We start from the raw sequence: 20484 nt of genomic DNA, 5'->3' as shown, positions 1-20484 counted from the left end.
AGCGATTCAAAAGAAGATTGCCTAGGAAGAACTCAATACTGTTGTTGATCATTATTTGATTTTCAGTTATAAACTAGAAAGGGACACTTTTAATGATGTGGATGCTTCCAAATATTTCTGTGTGATAAATTGTTTGCAATTTCCTCAGCATTTCAAAAGTGAGTGTCTTCAGATTAGAGTTTCTAAATAAATCCCTGTTCTAGGGGAAAAAAACCCCAAATGTCTCAATTTTCTAATTTTGGTCCATATCTCTTGGATAATGTAAAGGGAAGTGCACCTGCTGCCATGTGGCTATAAGTTTTTGTAGCATATTAGAGAGTCAAGCAGTTTGGTGTGCCAAGCTCACACAACCTCATGGCAATAACTCAGCAAGTATGATCACAAAGGCAAGGGTGTGCTTAGTATCAGTGAGGCGAGCCATAAATAACCCAATGCCAATCCTTTGAACACTGACCCAATGCTTTAATTTTGAACAGTAAAATCCACCTGCATATCTACTAGACATACCATCCAGTCTGGAACCCTGATTCTTTCTCCTCCTCAGAAGGAAACCACATTTCTTCTGTGAGTCACTGACCCATGTTGCTAAAGTAAAGCATAAGAAAAGCTGTTCCTGCATAGAATCCCTGTTGGACACATCATAACCCAAGTGATTGTGTCTATGGAAACAGGAGTAAAATCCAGTGGAATGCTCTTTCCTATTTCAAGGAAAGTGTGTTTTCTTGGGTAGTATTTTCCAAGATAAGTAAGTTGAAAACAAACAAATAACAATCAGCCCTCATCCCATTCTTTATTCTGAAACTGATACCAATAAATGTAAGAAATAGTTACTATTTAATATACATAATCAAGTGTATTCATAGGTGAATATGTGCTGCCACATAATCCATCACCTGCTTTACTTACTCGCCAGGACAACATCTATTAAATTTGCATAATTTTTTTTTCCTGAGAAAATGACAAAACATTAAGCCGTGTTGCTTTTAAAGTACTTACTCATGTAAGTAACCCCTATTAAACAGTATTTTATTCTGCAGCTCTATATTATATGAGAACTAAATAAAATATTTTGGTTTGCTCTTGCTGCATAACAAACCACTTCAAATGTTGGTGAACTAAAACAGCTTTTCCCCAGTAATTCTGTAGGTCAGCTGGGCAGTTCTGATATGAGCCAGCTTGGTAAGACTGGATCGTTTAGGAGGGCCCCATTCATGTGTCTGTGGCCTTAGCTGGTTCGGCAGACTTCGCATGCCTTGCTTACCTGGTCTGTCATACTCCAGGAGGCCAGCCTGGGCCAATTCACAGGGTGACAAAAGAATTCCCAGCAGCAAAGAAAGTGAGCTCCAAGGTGCAAACACTGGCCACACTCTGCTTGAACTGTATTTGTTTAGGCCTCACTAACCATAGTAAGTCACATGGCCATGCCTAGATTCCAACGGCAGAGAAGTAGGCTCCATCCCTTGATTGGAGTGAATGAAAAATACTGTGGGTGGTTTTTTTTGTATTTGTTTGGTTTCTAAAAATCTATCACAGAGAAATGCTGGAAGAAAAACAAACAGCTGAGAGGCTACACTTCAACTTTTCCTTAATTATTTATTTAGGCTTTTCTGAGACTAGAACTTTGTGTTGGAGTGGAGAGATGGGGGGAATCTCCAGGTTGCAGCTATAAACAGAGATTCCTGAGAGTCTGAAATCCAATAAAGAACAGAGTGTCCGCTTCTGAATTAGAGCTTCAAATTGTTGCAGTTGAGAAGAAATGTCTCTGCCCCACACAGTATCACCATGTGGAAATTACATCTTCCAAGACATAAAGTTACCCTTCGAAGGAAACATCAAGCCAGGCTTCCAGTGGATTCCTGTTGGTGTGATCAGACCCAACACCAGGTCATGGGGGCAATGAAGTCTGGTGGAATCAAAGGACTGAGAAAAAGACAGTTTGAGAAGTGGGACCAGGAGGCCATCGTGATTGTGGAGGCTGCAAAGGCCCCAAGCTCTGGGAGCCCACACTATTTATTGGTAATCCAACAGAGAAACAGGTGGTGAGAATGTGGGGTTCAAAATGACAGTTGCATGATCTACAGCTGTGATGGGTTAGCATTTATATGGAACATGTTCTGCTGCTTGAGATAATGGGAATACAATCAATCTAGAGCCTAGGAGGGCTAGAAGCAAGGAGCCAGCAAGTCTGGACATATTCCAGAGGATGTTGTGCAAGCCCTGCCTCAGCTTTCTTCCCAACACTCAGCTTTTTCCCAACACGCCCCCCTTCTCTTTTTTGTAAAAGAGAAGGTATCATTATTATTAGCTATCATTATTACTAGCATAAAAGGTGGCCTCTTTTAATTGAGCAAGGTGATTGTAGGCTGTGCGGCCCTTAATTGCCAGTTGGTGATCCAGCTTCATTTTTCTTAGCCCTTATTCAAACTGGAGTCACTCTGGTTTGAATGCTTCCCACATATTTCCCTTTTCCTTTTTACAAGAGGACCCTTAATCCTAGGGGTTGCCGAAGGATGAAGGTCCGTCTTCTGTAACTTCTTCATGCTGAATAGGGGCGATGATATTCCTGCCTAACTATTAAGTTCTCTTGTATTCAGGGTAGAGAGGAGCCGAGTCAGAAAGCACTGGTCCATCAAGCATCGTGACTCCAGTCGGTCCTCGTTCCGTCTTCACATTCAGAGTCAACTGGCTCATGGCTCGTACTAGGGGAACCCGGTCCGTGGTTGGGATCCATGGGTCCCTCCAGTCTCCCATTCCATGGTCATACACATCTTGAGGGCATCCACACGGTTCGTTCATCTCCTGCAAAAACACAAGCATACCCTCACCCTCACCTTAGTAAACCCACTGAAACAGAAGCAAAAACTTTTGTGGCTGTAGCCGGGAGGCAGGCCATTGCTGAAGCATTTGTAACTCAGCTTCTGCCTCGTTTAATTACCGAGGGGTAAAACTTACTGTTGATAACTAGAAGCAGGCCCCTTCTAACAGAAGGCACAGAGAAAGCAAATCGAGGCTTAAAAGCAATCCTTAAACCTTCAATTTGCACTGTACAGGTGGGTCCACTAGATGCTGTGGCTCATGACATATCTTCAGATGTTTGGTGGGCACCCACATGGGTGCCTAATTGTCACCTGGAGAGACACAAGCAAATCCTCTTCCCTATAAAATTATCTTTAGGCAGGGATTGGAGGAAGTAGATTCAGAGGTAAGGAGAATTTGGGGGTCTAATGGCTTCCTGATGTTTGATAGGTGTTCCCACGGAAGTTAGGAATTCCCTTTCTCTCCATATTGCTGCGTGGGCATGGAGGACTAGGTAGGCATACTTAGAGTCTGTATATATTTACCCTTTTACTTTCTCCTAATTCTAGTGTATAATGGCCCCTGCTTTTGCTAGGATGTCTCTCCCTAACAAAGGAGTGGGGCTTTCAGTCATAATTAGAAAGGCATGTGAAAAGAATAAAGTTCCCCAGTCACAACTTAGTGGCTGGGAGAAGTATCCAGTGACTGCCTGTCCTAGGACCCCTCGGATAGTGACACATCTGGAAGACAGTTGCCCGGGACTGCACAGTAAGACTGAGAAGCCCATGCCAGTGTCCAGGAGACAGATAACCTCCTGGCCCTCAATTGTCAAGCATACCTGGGGCTCTGTGAGGGTGATGACATGGGCTGGCGCTTGCCCTGGGCACCCTCAGTCCTGCTGCTGGATCAGCTTCTGACTCAGAGGACCTTCGTCCCCTGGAGCACTAGGCCTTCCAGTGATTCCCTTGACATAAGGGGCATGGATGAGGGGGCGGCTTATTTCTATTCGGACAATCTTTTTTAAATTGTCCTTGTAGACCTTACTGGAAGCAAGCCTTATTAAGCATTCAATTTGCCCAGGCTTTCCCGTTTCCAGAGCCTCCAAAGTCCGCTTGCCTGAGGGCCATGACTAAAGCAGTGGACTTTTTTTTTTTTAATCCCGTTTGTCCCATTCCGCCTGCTCCTCCTAATCTTTGTTATAAAAAACTGAGGTTGCCAAGTTCAATAGGGTTTTTAAGTTTTGTTCCTGGCCTAAGGCGGACTTCTGAAGTTTTTTCTAATGTCTGCAGCTGACAGAGTGATAAACTTATCCTTTAAGATTAGTTGGCCTTCAATAGAGTCAGGTGACAGAGAGTTATGCTTCCTCAATGCCTGCCTTAGTCTCTCCAGAAAGGCAGTAGTATTTTCTTCCTTTCCCTGTGTTATACTGGACATCGTTGAATAATTCATAGGCTTCTTCTTAGTTTTCCTTAGTCCTTCTAGCATGCCAGTTAGCAAATGTCTGTGGCACCCATCTCCATGTTCTGACTCTGTGTCCCAGTGAGGGTCTATACTGGGAACTGCCTGCTGGCCTGTGGGGAATCGTTCTCTTTGCTCTGTTGTCATCCTATCATTGACTTGACTGAGACACCAGGGATCACCAAACTCTCGGGCTGCAGTTATGGTGGCACTTCTCTCATTTGGGGTTAGTGTCTGATTTAGCAGTAACATTATATCTCTCCATGTCAGATCAAAGGATTGTCTTAACCCTTGTAAAACATCCATATATAGCCATCAGGGTTATCTGAGAATTTACCTAGGTCTATTTTAATTTGCTTCAAGTCTGAGAGAGAAAAAGGTACACACACTCTGACTGGGTCGAATTCTCCAGAGTACATCTTAAGGGCGTTTTTGCCTTGGGGGGTATCATTTCCCATTTGAAAAAAAGAAAATAGGGATGCCAGTACCCCTGGTCATTTTCCAATGAGCATTAGTCCTAGAGCGTCCTCTATGGTCCTAATGCTTATTCCTTTCCAGGGTGCATAACCACCCATGGACCTCTGCTTATCGGGTTAGTTACGCTCACCGATGTAGAAGTCCTGCACCTGTTTTCCCACCTTTCTTGACCACAAAGAAAGGGGTCCGGGCTGCTGGATTCTAGTGGTCCTTTACCAGCATGCCCAACATTGCCTTTGTGCTCAGGGGTGAGTCCTAGAGCTGGGCTGGGTTCCTGAGTATTTCACAGCAACCCAGCTGCCCCTTCAAGATGCACTCCCATAAACAGTTCTTATGCAAATTTGTTTCAGAGAGGGTGTAGGTAACCTTTTGGGTCAGGATTGAGATAGAGTTTTTTGATTTTAGTACTTTAAGGCTTAGCTGAGTGCAAACAGCTCGCACTTGAGCAGATCAATTATTAGGCAATTTTCCTAACTCTGCTTCTACAAGAGTTTCCCTATCAATTACTGAATACCCATTGTGTCTGTGTGTGTGTGGTTTTTTTTCCCCTCAGTCACCCAGGAAGAACCATCTATCCTGAAGGGAGTTTCTCCTAGGTCTGGTTGGACCTTTGTATGGTAATTAAGATTTAAATCCTTCACTAGGAAACCTGCTGGGTTAAGGGAATTTTCGGTGGTTAATGTTAAATCACCTTTTTCTAACAGAATAGCCCCATACTTTGAGTTTATAAGCTACCTTTTTGCTTTTTTTACTTAGGCTAGCTCTTAACTGGTGAGGTGTGCTCACAATGAGGTTTCCTGTAAAGGTTATTTTTCTACTTTCTTCTGTTAGCAAAGCAGTTGCCGCTACCGATGGAATGCATTTGGGCCATCCCTGGGTTAAGGGTTTTTGATAGGAAGGCTACTGGTTGTCAGTGGTCTCAGTGCTTTCAGGCTACGCCCTTGTTTACACTGACAACAAGGTAGTATTGGAGTGTTATAGGGTCATGGAGAAGACCTCCAATTATCAATTATAGGTTGTAAATTTACCCTGGCTTTTAAAGGAATAGGGTACACTCTTTTTTCTTTACTTGTATATATCTCTTTCTCCTTTTTAGATGGGTTTTGGAAACAAAGCGGAAGGATGTTTGTTCGTTGCCCCCATTTGCCACTATAGGAATATGTGCCTCCCTTTAATTTACTGAATTTGTTTTCATCCTGATCTATTACGTTGTTGTAGACCCAGTTCCAGCTGTTAAAGTACTAGGTTATCAGTTCTAAGGCCCTGACCAAGGAGCCAAGGCTTGAAGATTGTATTGCAGGGGTGGTAAGCTGGATAGAAATTGGGGAGCAGAGCATCTTAAAAGAGCATCTTATAGTTACGGGGAATTACCATGCTTCAAGGTCTCCCTTGGCTCTAGCCTTTTGAATAGAATTTTGTGTAGCACTACCAATTGCTCCAGGTTTTAATGTTGCAACTACAGGAGCAGTAAGTTTTGTAGCTAATTCATCTTCTCGCCCATTAAGGGGAGAGAGGAGGTGGCCTTTCACTTAATTCAGCAGGTGGAGCCGATGGGCTAGTAAAACATATCGTTTCTTTAAATTTCCTCCGTTTCCTGTTCCTCACATTCAGAATCTGAAGTTAGATTTTTACACTCGTCCTCCTCTTCCTCATCTGAATCTGCCTCATCATCTGTTTGAAATGGCTCAAGAGCTGCTTTTATTAGCGCCCACAGTGAACAAACAGACTGGAATTTTTGCTCCATCTTTATACACTTTTTTAAAAACCTCCTCTAATTCTCTCACATGCATCCAACTCCATAGTCCCTTGTTCTGGGAACCATGGGCAAAACTGCTTTACTGCACTAAAGAGTGAGTGATAACAAATTCTGAGTACTAACTTTCACTCCCCCTTTTCGTAATAAATGCCTTAAGAAATTTAAATAAGCGGAAAGTCTGCTTTCACTTTGTCTCATTGTTACCCTGGTTCTTCCGAGTGCTCAGCTTTCCTGCTGAGTTTCTTTTAGACGTCCTTGGGTGTCCTTTGACAATGCATCCTCCACTTTCACACGCTCTAGCGTTCCTTCACCGGGGTCTTTGTTGCCCCACATCAGGCAGCCAGGAATGTTGGGGTGATCAGATCCAACACCAGGTCGTGGGGGTAACAAAGTCCAGCAGAATCAAAGGATTGAGAAAAAGACAGTTGGAGAAGTAAAGTGGGACCAGGAGGCCATCACGATTGTGGAGGCTGCGAAGGCCCCGAGCTCTGGGAGCCCACATTATTTATTGGTAATCCAACAGAGAAACAGGTGGTGAGAATGTGGGGGTCAAAATGACAGGCACATGATCTACAGCTGTGATGGTTTAGCATTTATATGGAACATGTTCTGCTACTTGAGATAATGGGAATACAATCGATCTAGGAGCCTAGAAGGGCTAGAAGCAAGGAGCCAGCAAGTCTAGACACATTCCAGAGGACATTATGCAAACCCTGCCTCAGCTTTCTTCCCAACACTCAGCTTTTTTCCAACAGATTCCCAGAGGCTCTTGCTGCAAACCACAGGAGCCCACATCCTCTGGTTTTGGCCTATTGCTAACTACGCCATCAAAATAGCTCAGTACTGCTAAATCCATGACTAACCTGGCCACAGAGATCTGGAGGTCATTGGCATGCTTCCACAATGGTCACCTCTTTATAGGAAGGGGATGAGGAAGAGCTGCAACACAGCCAATGAGTGTTCCGCATTATGAGATCTCTCCACCCCTCAGCTTTCCCTGGGTCAGCCTGTAAGGGGAATTGTAAAGGACAGAAACAAAGTGTACAGGATTCAAAGTGCTTTGTGCCTCAGTATGTCTCCAAAGGATACATAAGTGTTTTTTCAATAAACACACACATACAAATACATATATATATTTGTTGAGATGGGGTCTTGCTTTCCGGCCTAGGCTAGTCTTGAGCTCCTTTTCTGAAGCCGTCCTCCCACCTCAACCTCCCAAAGTACTGGGATTACAAGTAGAAGCCACCACACCAGGCCCATGCTTTTGTGTTTTTTTATAGAGGTAGTTGTTGTTACTTCTTGTTTCCACTAAAAAGTAATTCTTGATTGCCTGGGGTGGGAATTGAGTAGAAAAGAGTATAGAGAGAAACCTGACTTTAGAACTTTTGATGTGAAACCAGTCTGGAAAATCCAGATCATGACCATAACAATGAGAGTGGTATTAGCATTTACTGTGTCTCTACTCTGGGCCAGGAACTTTAATTACACAAGTCCATTTAATCTTCCCTATAAACCAGAGTGGAACGAGTGCTCTTCATGGCACATATGAGGAAATAGGTTTGGGTTTTAGCTGGAGTAAAATATAAAGCAGCCACACTGAGGCTTTTACAAGTCAGCCACTGACATTGCCTACCTGTCCTCTCTGTAGGCTCCTCTTCCCGGGGCACAGGCAATTTGACCTGTAGTTTCGGGATCAAGGTTGTCTCAGTTCCAAAGAAAATGTTACTATATCATGTCCTTCGTAGATTTTTACCATAGTCATCATAAATTAATCACGAATTACCAATCAACTATTTAGTAAAAAGACCAAACTTCTCAATCTAGTATCTCATTTCTAGTACCTAGGGTTTTACTTTGTTCCCTCTACCCTGTCTTCCTGCATTTTAATCTATCTAATCCATTGTTCCCTCCATAACGCAATTCCATTATCCCGTCAGAGATGAGTCTCTGTTTTGTCTCTGTGATTAGTCTCTGTGTTGAAATTCAGGATGAGTTACTTGCTCTCAGACTTCCTTGATTTCTCCTGCTTGTTGGCCTTGGTTTCTGAAGAGATCGAGCTCTTCTTCGTCACGTTTTCAGAAACTCTGAGATGTGGTGCATGTCAGACCACCTCTGACAGACTGTTTTCATGAACTATCACTGTTCATTTTATTTATTTATTTGTTTATTTATTAGAGACAGGATCTCGCTCTGTTGCCCAGGCTGGAGTGCAGTGGCACAGTTATATCTTACTTGAACTATAACCTTGAACTCCTGGGCTCAAGTGATCCTCCTATGTTAGCCTCCCAAGTAGCTAGGGTTATAGGTCCATGTCATCACGCCTAGCTCGTTTTTGTTTGTTTGCTTAATTTTTTTCTTTTATTTATTTATTTATTTTTTGTGTGTGTAGAAACACAGTCTTGCTATTTTGCCCAGGCTGGTCTTAAACTCCTGGCCTTAAGAGATCCTCCCACCTCAGCCTCCCAAAGTGCTGGGTGTTTGTGATATTTATTTATCACCCAGATGCCATCAGTACATTTTGTCTGTAGCATGGGATTCTTTCCAGCATTCACAACTTAGTTCTCCTCTTACCTGTCTCATCCAAGTGCCAGGTTTGGAGAGAGGGGGGTCAAAATAATGGGTCTAGGTCCAGTTTGCCCTGTTTGTACTTTATGCAGTTAATCTCTAAGAGAGGGCTGCCAAGATACAGGAACACCATACTTATATCATTACTTGTTCTAAGCAGACAAATGTTGATGGAACCAGGGAGGTATATTTTGTAAAGAAGTGCTATTAATAGAAATAGTCAGTATTTTTAAAAAGAAAATCGCAAAATAATTAGTTTTGAATTATCAAAAAGAAAATATGTTTTCTTCAAAAGTATGCACTAACCCAGCTAAGGTGTTTTTTTCTTTTAAAAGCTTGGATGGAGTATTACAATGAACCTGACCAATTAAAAAACCTTAGAAGACTCTAGCTATTAATGAGCATATATTTTACTTCATTAATTTTGCATAAATGCCTTTTCTGATCATTCATGGCCTGGAGAGCGGTCTAAGGTATTTACAAATTGGATGGATCACTTGCACACCATTAAAATGATCAACGTTGCCTTGACTTCTTTACTTGTTCCCATGACTACCATATAAATTTCCCGAAGCAATCATTTAAATGGTCACATAAAATTTTAGATGATTTCCTTTGGAAGGGTAAGAGACCTTGAATTAATAGGACTACTCTTCTGGATGTTTAGAATAAAAAAGGAATTATTCTCGCTCTTCCTTAACATTATATAACACATTAACATACATGTGTCCTACATACAGTCTTATTAAGAAATTGCAATTGTAGTTTGTGTTTCTTGGATATTTTCTTTTTAACCTTGTAAGAATGGACAAAAGTGCTGAATTCTTTAAATGTGGAGAGATCTATCACAGATTTCACTGAGAAAAAAATTATAATTATGACCTTCTACCTGGTTTTACAGTTATCGTATTTTAGATAAATTAGCCAGCCAAATGGCGCTGCAAAATTTGCTTTTCATTTTTTAGTTACTTCCGTAAAAGCTTATGTAAGCAGTTTAATGTGTCCACAATTTTCTCTAAATTGTGAATATAAAAATGAGTTTATAAATCAGAAATTCTAGTTTTGTAGTATAATGTGTCATTTTTAACCATTTGTAATACTATAAAATTAATTCCTGCTGAACATTTAACGTTAAACAATCAACATATGTCTTGTCATGAATGTTCCAAGATTTAAGTAAAAACTTAGATACTCACAGATTTTTACAATATGAAAAAATATTCTTGTAATGAACACATATGTTAATGCAGACATTTATTATGTGCATGAAATCTCTTCAGAAAAACTTCTATTTAAAAATATTTTGCAAATGTTAGGTAGACTAAATTTTAAAAATAGGACAAAAAAGCATATGACAATAAAAATGATACGATTCAATACAGGACTAGATAATGCAAATCATGATTGGCCTCCTAATTCTAATTATTTTAAAATAAATTCATTTCAAACCTCAACGTTTTTGAAAAAAGTTATTGATCTTAAAATTTCTCAAGCTGTAAATATTTAGGCAATCAACAATGTCTGATATATTCAATTTTATTTTACATAACAGCCCAGGAGATATATCACTATATGTCCATATATTTTCTGAGGCAGTCAGCTGCAACTCCTAGGCAACATAGAATATTAATTCAGTTTAGCCACCTGAATTTAAGGAAGTTTTGGTGCAAACCACATATTATATTTACTTTCTGTTTATGGGTTTAAAGAGTAAATGATTTATTTCTTAAATAGCTGTTCATCTTTTTTTCTTTTTAAAACTAACATTTTATGTTCTATCTATATAGCAAATAATGCAAAGTCAACCAGTCTACAGATTTGTAGAATCATGTTACTCGCTACTGACAGTACTATAGAGTACAATTTACTGCCCTCTATGAGAAAAAAGTGAGATATTTGTTTAATTTGAATAAATTATCTTTATCATTTTGAGAGAAGCAAGAATATTTTGTGATTGGCATACATTTTTACAAAAATAAACCTAAGAAAAGTGACCGTATTTTAAAAACAAAGACACTAAATTAATTATCCTCTTTTGTCCTAACTAATAGATTAGTTACGATAATACAGTTCAAATATTTTACTCATTGATTTCTGTTTGCATTAAGGAAATATCTATTTTCTGATCCTGGGGTTGAGTCATATATATTCTGTGCTTGAGCTGTTCTGATTTGAGAGAGAAGGTGGGAATAATTAGAAAAGAACTGGAGAGGTAGCTGACAAAACTATCCTGGCCTATATTCAGATTCTACCATCAGAAATGTATTTATTATTAATGGTCTTCCTGTAGGATACTTAAGACTGGATTATTTTAACAAATTATTTTCATGATGGTTATTGAGACCAGTTATTTTTATTATTATTATTATTTTTAACTAATGGGGAGTTCTCATTCCCATTTTAGAGAAATGGGAGGTAATTACCAGAGAAGAGTAAATCACTATGCCTTGACAGATGTCCCAGAGTCTTTCTATGATAGAAACTGTGGCTTAGAGTAGGAAAAAGATGGGAGGCCAGCGAATATAAATACTATGTGCTTGACAATTTTTCAAGAACCAGTGTTCTTTTTTGCTCACCTTTTCCAGATTATCCCTATTTCTTGGGTTTTCAACACAGTTAAGACAGGAGACCTTTGGCCCTTCAGACAGTGGCATCCCTTGACAGGGAGAATTTACCGTAAAATATTGTTTTTTTTTCTGTTTTTAATACGCAGAAAAGACTAACATATAGTAAGGCAGGTACAGTGGAAAGAGGTCAGACATTGGGGTTTGAAGATCTGTATTCAAATTTGATCTATGCCACTTATTAGCTATGTTAATGGTCAAGTTATTTAGCTTTCATATTTGTCAGGATGGCTAAGTTATTCACTGGTAAAAAATAATTTCCAAATATCAGATGTATTTTTCTCTCAGGTTACTTGCCACTGGCATTTGCTGCCTTCTGTTTGCCTCAATCTGAAACCCACTATCTGGAATTTGTCAACAATGGAACAAAAGAAAAGAGTTCTGGAGCATCATTTGGTATCAATTAAAGCTTATAACACATTGCCTAGAAGTTATTAGGTGGCCTCACCCCACCAGAGAGAGGCAGTACAGTTTGATTATGTACTTAGAAGGCAAGTACATAATTATGTACTTAGAAGTGCTGATCTTAGAGGGTATCCATTACAGTGCAAATATCATCAGCCCTTGCCTAAATTTGTATTGCAACTGAAACTAATGATTTTTAACTGCAAGGACTTTTAAAAGGAAATAAAACCATTGGAAATTAAGCTGGAGATGAGTGTAATGAGGCTAAAAAACAATTGAAACTATCTTTTCTCATCGCTTCAATATCCTACTTCTCACATTGTGTATCATAACTATTGCCAATAGAATTTACTCAAGAGCAAAATAAGAACAGAGCGAACAGAGATCTATTTATAATGTCAGATAGTGCAGGAGAGACCTTAGCTCCATGCATCATGTCTCCCAATTCCTCTGATTTCAGCCTCAGCTGATGGACAGATTGTTTAAGATTGAAGAGCCCATTCATGCTTCATGGAGGGAAACAAGAGATTTTTTTCATACAACCTCAGTGAAGGAGACGATGAAGACGTAAGTCCACATAAAACAGCAGCTCTTTGGTGAACAACATGAATGATAAGCACACATTTCCGAGCTTCAGTTTCTGCATAAATAATATAAAAACGTGGAGTCAAACATGATAATATATGTAAAACACCTGCTAGAAATAATGCCTCATATGTAATCATTTTAATAAAATGCAATTGTTAGTTTCACCAATTATTATCACTAGGATACTGAAGCCCAGGGGAAACTAAGCATATTCTAATGCATTACAGAAATAAGTTTCATAGAGATTAGCAATCTATGGCCCACAGACAGCATGCGGTCCACCACGAGTTTTCATAAATATATTTTAATTAGAACACAGTCACACGCATTCATTGTGCTTTGTTTATGGCTGTTTTCACCCTAACAGCCATAACAACACCTAATTGAGTAGCGGCCACAAAGACCATATGAAACACAAACATTTGCAATCTGCCCCTTTAGAGAAAAAAATTGCTGATCCCTGTTCTAAAGGAATAGCAAGTTGTTATCAAAGTAACCTGTCTTAGTTTGCGTTCCCTTGAGACAAAGGCCTAGGTGTGAGTAGTTTACATTGGAGTTGATGTGAAAGTAGGGGTGAAAGGGTGGCCGAGGTGAGACAGGGATGGAAAAAACAGCTAACAGGGAGATGTATTATTGAGTTTGTGCCTGTGCACAACATTCACTTGATTCTACTAGGTCCTGTTGAGAAGTGACAGAATGTCTACTAGAATTTCCAAAATTATCACCCTGAGGTCAGGAGGCAGGGGCATTTACTCACTGGCTTCTGTTTCCCAATAGGAGCTTTACTTCTGGCTTTACTTGCATATAGGGCACATGGACTTCATAATGTTGGAGAATGTTCTTGGCAGAAAGTAGAAAGATGTATGGAGTATGCTTGAGGTGAGTAACTGTCAATCAGAACTTGTGTGGCACTGTCCATCAGCTGAGGCTGAAATCAGAGGAACTGGGAGACATGACGGGTGGAGCTAAGGTCTCTCCCGCACTATCTGACATCATAAATAGAGTTCTGATCTCTCTGTTCTTATTTTGCTCTTGAGTAAATTATATTGGCCATAGTTATGATGTACAATGTAGGGAGTAGTATATGGAGGGACTATGAGAGAAGATTGTTTCGAGACTGGCAACTAGAGTCATGCCTATAATCTCAGTCTAAGGGGGTGATAAAAACAAGTGCCCAGAAAGAGTGATGAAAAAGATTATTTACCACTTACAGTGGCAGTTTTTTTCTGTAAAGGATAAGGTAGCATCTATCTGATAATAGGTCTTATATGCTTTGATCCTCTTAAGTCTGATAGTAATGCTGCTGATAAAAAATTTCCTGTTAGGGATAGATATAAAGTGCTGATCTTAGAGGGTATCCATTACAGTGCAGATATCATCAGCCCTTGCCTAAAATTGTATTGCAACTGAAACTAATGATTTTTAACTGCATGGGCTTAAAAAAAGAAAGAAAACCATTGGAAATTAAGCTGAAGATGAGTGTAATGAGAACAAGAAAACTAGATTGAAGAGCCCATTCATGCTTCATGGAGGGAAATGAGAGATTTTTTCATACAATCTCAGTGAAGGAGATGATGGAGACATAAGTCTGAGTCAGATCATTCCAGGCATTTATCTGCTAAATATGGCTCTACTGGTGATTAAAGAAATTATTTCATTCTCTTTTTTAAAATAAAAGGACAGATATCAATAAAATTACATTTTTCCACACTTCTAAATTTTACAAATAGGTGTCTTATAGTCATTTATTTTAAATTTTTAATTTGAAATCGTAATGTAGTAGATAAGCTACAATGAGAAGATGAGAATGCTTTGAATAATTTTGTTCAAAAAATAACTACCCAATTGTCTTCATGGGGGAGGGAGTGCATTAATCTGTTCTTGCATTGCTATAAGGAAATACCTGCTGGGTGTGGTGGCTCATGCCTGGGAGGCTGAGATGGGTGGATCACCTGAGGCCAGGAGTTTGAGATCAGCCTGGCCAACAAGGTGAAACCTCCTATCTACTAAAAAGCCAAAAATTAGCCAGGCGTGGTAGCGGGTGCCTGAAACGCCAGCTACTCAGGAGGCTGAGGCAGGAGAATCATTTGAACTCATGAGGCGGAGATCGCAGTGAGCCGAGAGTGCGCCACTGCACTCCAGCCTGGGCGACAGAGTGAGACTCTGTCTCAAAAAAAAAAAAAAGAAAGAAAAATAAATGAAAAGAAATACCTACGACTGGGTAAATTATAAAGAAAAGATGCCTGAAGGCCTCAGGAAGCTTCCAATCATAGCAGAAGGCAAAGGAGGGGGCAGGCATATCACATTGTGAAAGCAGAAAGAAGGGAGTGGGTGGGGAGATGCTGCACGCTTTTAAACTACCAGATCTCACAAGAACTCGTTCATTATCATGAGGACAGTATTATATCGCTAAAGGTTCTTGCCTTAGCCATGCCAAAGATTTGGTGTGGCGGCAGCCCGCGGTGAGAGAGAGACACGGATCTGACCGAGAGAAAAAAAAGCTGTAGGCTTTATCGAGCAGAGGGGCAGTACAAAGCTTCCACAGCGTGGAAGGGGTCCCAAGCGGGTAGACAGTGTTAGATTTTTTTGATCACCTTTTAAATTCTTTAAGGTGGGAAATACCTGCAGTGGGAAGATGTTACCAGAGCGAGAGACAAAGACAATTAATATGTCTCAGGTCTTGAGGGGAACCGGAATTGTAACTTAAGTTTTATCTACTTTATAACCTTGCGGCAGCATGGGAAACGAGACCACAGGATTTTACAAATTGTGTTTACAAGGGATTGGAACTGGGAGCATAGATAAGGTCTGCTGGTCACAGAAAAACGGGCTTTTAACATTCCTTTTAGTTTCAGGAGGGAGCAAGGGAGAGAGGACACAGGGAAGCTTACAGCAAAATTTTCACTGTTTATAGCTTTCTTGGGGGAGAAAATACATGCGCAGATTCTGATGTTGGGAATATTTTAAGCATATATCTTCAATATTATTCATCCGGGACCAAAGTAAATCCTGATGCAGGAAAGGAGTGAGTTTCACAGCTTTCTGAGCCCCTACTCGACCCAGGAAGCCCAGCTAGAAACTCTTCTCAGTATCAGGGGGGATGGTGCTAAAATATCCATGAGAAATACGTCCCCATGATCCAATCACCTCCCAGCAGGCCCCACCTCACATTTCAATATGAGATTTGGGTGGAGACACAGATGATTCAAACTGTTTCAAGGAGTAAAGAAGATTCAAGGAGTAAAGGGGACACAGATTCAAGGAGTAAATCTGAGTACAGATAAAATTTAAAGAAGATAATTATGCTTTCTAAGAGCTTGCACAAAATGCTTAATATCAAAACTTTGTCTGTAAAAGGACTATTGCTTGCTTAAGTGAATGAATGAATGAGTAGACAGTCTAAGACGATATGCAACATCAAGAAAACCCTGCATAGTTCTCCTCTCTAGTTAAGACCAAAGCTGTTAAGACTTTCTATACTACTTAAATAGATTCTCATTCCAAGCAGGCCGATCTCCCCTCCAGTCACTGGGCGTCAGGCTCTTTTGTAGTCCTGTATGATCTTCTTCCCCTGCAGCATGCATACCTGCCTGTTTCAAAGTCTAGGTCAGTACCACATCTGTAGGAGGCCCTACCATCACAGCTCCTGTCCACACTACTCCAGTTGTTTTGGAAATTAAGTAACTAGTCTAGTCACACATTAACACACTGCATAAAAACTTTACGTTTACCTGAAGTTTTACCTAATGTGTATATATGTTTTATTCTATTAGATTGTTCTAAGCCCCTAGAAGGGAGCAACAATTTTTTTTTTTTTTTTTTTTTTTTGACAGGGTCTTGCTCTTTGACCCAGGCTAAAGTACAGTGGCATGATCATGGCTCACTGCAGCCTTGCCCGCCCTGCAGCCTTGACCTCCTCAGGCTCAAGCAAACCTCTTACCCCAGCCTCCCAAGTAGCTGGGGCTACAGGTGCACACCACCATACCTGGCTAATTTTTGTTTTGTTTTGTTTTATTTTTTAAGAGACAGGCTTTTGCCGTATTCCCAGGAGGTTGGTCTTGAATTCCTGGGCACAAGGGATTAGCCTCCCTGGGTCTCCCAAAATGCTAGGAATTACAGGCTTGAGCAACTATGCCTGGCCTGGAGCAATGATTTCTGTAACTCCTTTTGTATCTTCTGATTCAACTTGTTGCTATATTGAACGCTTATTTTGGCTTCACATATATTGTGTTTATGCTAGCTAGTCAAAAATTATGAATGAATTGGTCATGTCTGAATTGCTACTGTTGCCATGTTAACAGAAGCTTACAGTAAAGTTGTCCTATATTCACATGCAATTAAACAAAAACTGTGGTTTCTGTTCTTTCATTGATAAAAGAATAATTTTTTCTTCTAAAACAGACAAATATACACAGTTGTTTTCTTTCCGTTAATCTTGACTGTCTTTTAAACTCAGGATCTGCTCAACTCTTTCACAAGGCAGCTTGTGGTGGAAATCAGTATTCCCCAAAGTGGCTGCTTGTAAAAGAATCACTATGGAGGCTGGCTTAAAATATAGAGTGCCAATCTCCACCCCAGACCTACTGAATTAGAGACTTTAGAGAAGAGACCTGGAATCTGGATTTTTATCACATACTCACCTTAGTTCTTAAATGCCCACAAGTTTGAAATACGCTTACATAAAAAACTCTTTGAGTATCCCTTTTTAAACACTAAAAGGGACACAAAAATACTCAATGTATAGAATTACACTGGATATTGAATGGCATAAATATGATGAAATAATATACCTAGGGAAAACCCAAGGATCATAGACAATAATTGATAAACTGCAGTTGAGATTTTCCTATTCTCTTATATCATTTTATAAAATCTTATTTTGAAAATAAAAAAAAAAAAACGGGTAACTCAATAAGCATCCCTTTTAGAAAGTCCCAACTTTATGTTTGTTCTACTACTATGTCAGCTTATTGACTCATTCCAACGTCTACTTTGTTTTTTGGTGGAGCTAGTCTTAGTCGGTTTAAGGTAGAGATCGGTGGTTTAAGATAGAGATCAGTTCCAGAGGAGACCTGTGGTTGTGCCATGTCTTTTCTTCTGGGATTTTTAACATCCAATTTTCTAATAAGTCAAGAAGATATTAACTAGTATTAGTCTGTCAATACAACAAGTTATGACATTTTGGGCTGAGTGATTAAAAAATACTGTAAGTTAAATTTTGCATCTACTTTCACCATTTCTATGTCTTGAAAATTACTTTTAATGTGTTCATCTGGGAATTTTCACAATGATTATTTTCCTATCTATATTATCTATCTATCTATCTATCTATCTATCTATCTATCATCTTATCTATCTATCTATATCTATCTACCATCTACCTACCTGTCTAGTTAGCTAGCTAGATTGATTGTTTTCTACCTCTCAGGGACATCTGAAACTAATAGATTAACATCCTAATTAAAATGATATTTTTATTTCCCAATCTATTTTATATACAAATATTTACTGCAGATAATTCAGTTATTTATTGATTTTTTGTGAAATCTCAAAAAGTTCTGGCCTCCATCTTTTTTCCTACAGAAAGCAAGACTTTGTTTTTATTTTTATTAGATTTCCTGATGAGCATTTTATTTTGAGTTCTCTAAATAAAGACATGGAGTTTAATATTACACCTGGACTTTGGTAGATACCTTAATTAACCATGATGAATTGAATGATCTAAGTATTCTTGGTCCCCTATGAAACTCAAGTTGATTTAATCAATGTAATTCAGACATATAAGGTAGAACTTTAAGAAATTATATAAATATCTCACTTGCCAACAGCCAACAAATACATTTGTTCATCTATGTTCCTATGTATCTATGTATTTATCACTTATCTATGCTTAGGATATTCAAGAATGCCAAAGAAAAGGAATAAACCATAATGATAATACCTTTGCTAGTTTTAAAACATTAACTTTTCATTGCATATGTTCTCTAGAAATCATTTAACTCTAAATTCCTTGAGTAAAAACTTGAGCTTCTCTTATAATTATATAAGTACTTAACTAAAAATACAAAACCAATTTCCTAATTATACCGAAGTTTGCTTGTGAAATACATGACAGTTTTTCCTCTACAATTTATCTGGTCAAACTGTCAAAATGAATTATTCAAGTTCCAAATGGGCATTGTTTTTCATTTTAAAGTATATAGAATGTAGCAAGTTTTCCTAGGGTTCAAGGATTCTGATCCAATGACATGGACAGAACTAACAATTTGCCTGATAGTCTTGGAAGCTTGCTCTCAAGTGAGTAACTACTAAAAACCTTGGGTACCTGAGACATCCATGACTTAAATAGTTCATGTGGAAACTAATGTGAATGCTGTGATACTGACTAGGCATTTGAACAATTATCTTTGAATTATCAGTAAATCCTTTCAACCACAGGAAATCGTGGGTGACAAAAGTAGAATCCTGTTCAGCTTTGAAAGGCTCAATATATGATCCCGTCTGCAATGTTAAGAAATTTTCCTAAAACTTCGTATGATCTTTCTGTCATCAGTCTTGTAAATTATGATTTTATTACTGGACAAAGATAAAAATAAACATGTTTTGGAAAAAAAACAAGTTAGTGAGAAAAATAAAATCATCTAGGTTTCAGGAATACTCAAAGCTATGTAGAAAAAATTTTGCTTGGTTAATCTACTCATAGTAAATAAAATATTATAATTGCTTACAGCCTTGGTAAGTTTAAGCTTGGGCAAGTTTCTTTACTTTTCTGATCCTAGTTTTGTCATAGCTTAAATTTTTGCAGAAATACCTACCTTTCAGGCTTGATGTAATGTCTAAGTGAGATAATGTGGAAGTCTAACTTTTAGTACACTGCTTCCCGCATGGTAATGAATGGATACTGTTGTATAATAGCAGTGCTTATTGTTTTTAACAACACTTTACCCAAGAGAAAAAAATAGGGCATATTAAAAGAAATACTTTTTGGAAATATTTTGTTGAACATACACAATTTTTATTTTTTTTAAGGTAATGCTACAGGTTCTAGTCCCCGAATGATTTGTTGTCATTGTGTAGAACTAGCCTCTTTAGTCATTTTTACTCATGTGTCTTCATGAAATGTCATGGATGTTCTCTAAGCTTCACAAAAAGATCTCTAGAGGGACCGTATTGCACCCAGGCTTTTCAGCTAAGAAAGGACAAAAGAAAAATAGATAAACATGAAGAGAGGTGTGACAATTATTGTAGCATTGAAGACTTGGTTTAATGTAGACCACTTTATTATTTTAAATCAATATACTATTATACATCATGATAAATGTTAGAATGTAATCAAAGTAATAAAATTTGTAAAACTTCAGTGCATTCACATATTGGTTATTATAAGCTTATATTTTTTGTTAAAATTTTATACCAGTACAGATAGTTTTTTATTATGAATAGTTAAGAAAAATAAAATCACCGTTAAATTGACATCATTTCTGATGACAAAGAAGAGTAATAAAAGTTACTATCACAATTCTTGTATTCTGGAAAACTTTCTGTATAACATAGATGACATCAACATACTTATTTTTTCATATCTCAAGTATTTTTTACACTAGTGATTACATAATTTATTACATTTTAAATTGTGATGAAAATAGAAGCCTTATCTTTAAAATTTGATGATAACCACATTACCTTTTAAATCTCTTCTGGGTAGAAAAATTTTACATGTAGCACATAACTGGCAAACAAAAATTCCTTGACTGACTAAATTATATTCTTTATCTCAAGAAAAAGTAAATCTCACACAGTCAGTATAAAAGCTAA

At 38.6% G+C, this 20484-nt stretch overlaps 1 long non-coding RNA gene across 3 annotated transcripts in view; it reads right to left on the bottom strand.

Moving 5' to 3' along the window:
* The window catches only part of LOC112128558 (uncharacterized), a 48816-nt gene extending 35163 nt beyond the window's left edge, over positions 1-13653 (bottom strand). Inside the window, exons 1-3 of one of the 3 annotated variants that reach the window (XR_008512955.2) lie at positions 13427-13653; positions 12625-12721; positions 7351-7494 (exon numbers count right to left, since the gene is read on the bottom strand). This is a non-coding gene — a long non-coding RNA (uncharacterized LOC112128558). Of the gene's footprint in view, positions 1-7350; positions 7495-12445; positions 12722-13426 lie in introns of those variants that run through there. The other 2 variants (XR_010136711.1, XR_008512954.2) reach the window with 2 other exon arrangements.
* Positions 13654-20484: the final 6831 nt, after the last annotated feature.

This window comes from Pongo abelii, chromosome 14, assembly GCF_028885655.2.
Source record: "Pongo abelii isolate AG06213 chromosome 14, NHGRI_mPonAbe1-v2.0_pri, whole genome shotgun sequence".
NCBI lineage: Eukaryota > Metazoa > Chordata > Mammalia > Primates > Hominidae > Pongo > Pongo abelii.
The sequence above is the reverse complement of the archived record's forward strand: the minus strand, read 5'-3'. Positions and strand labels throughout refer to the sequence as shown.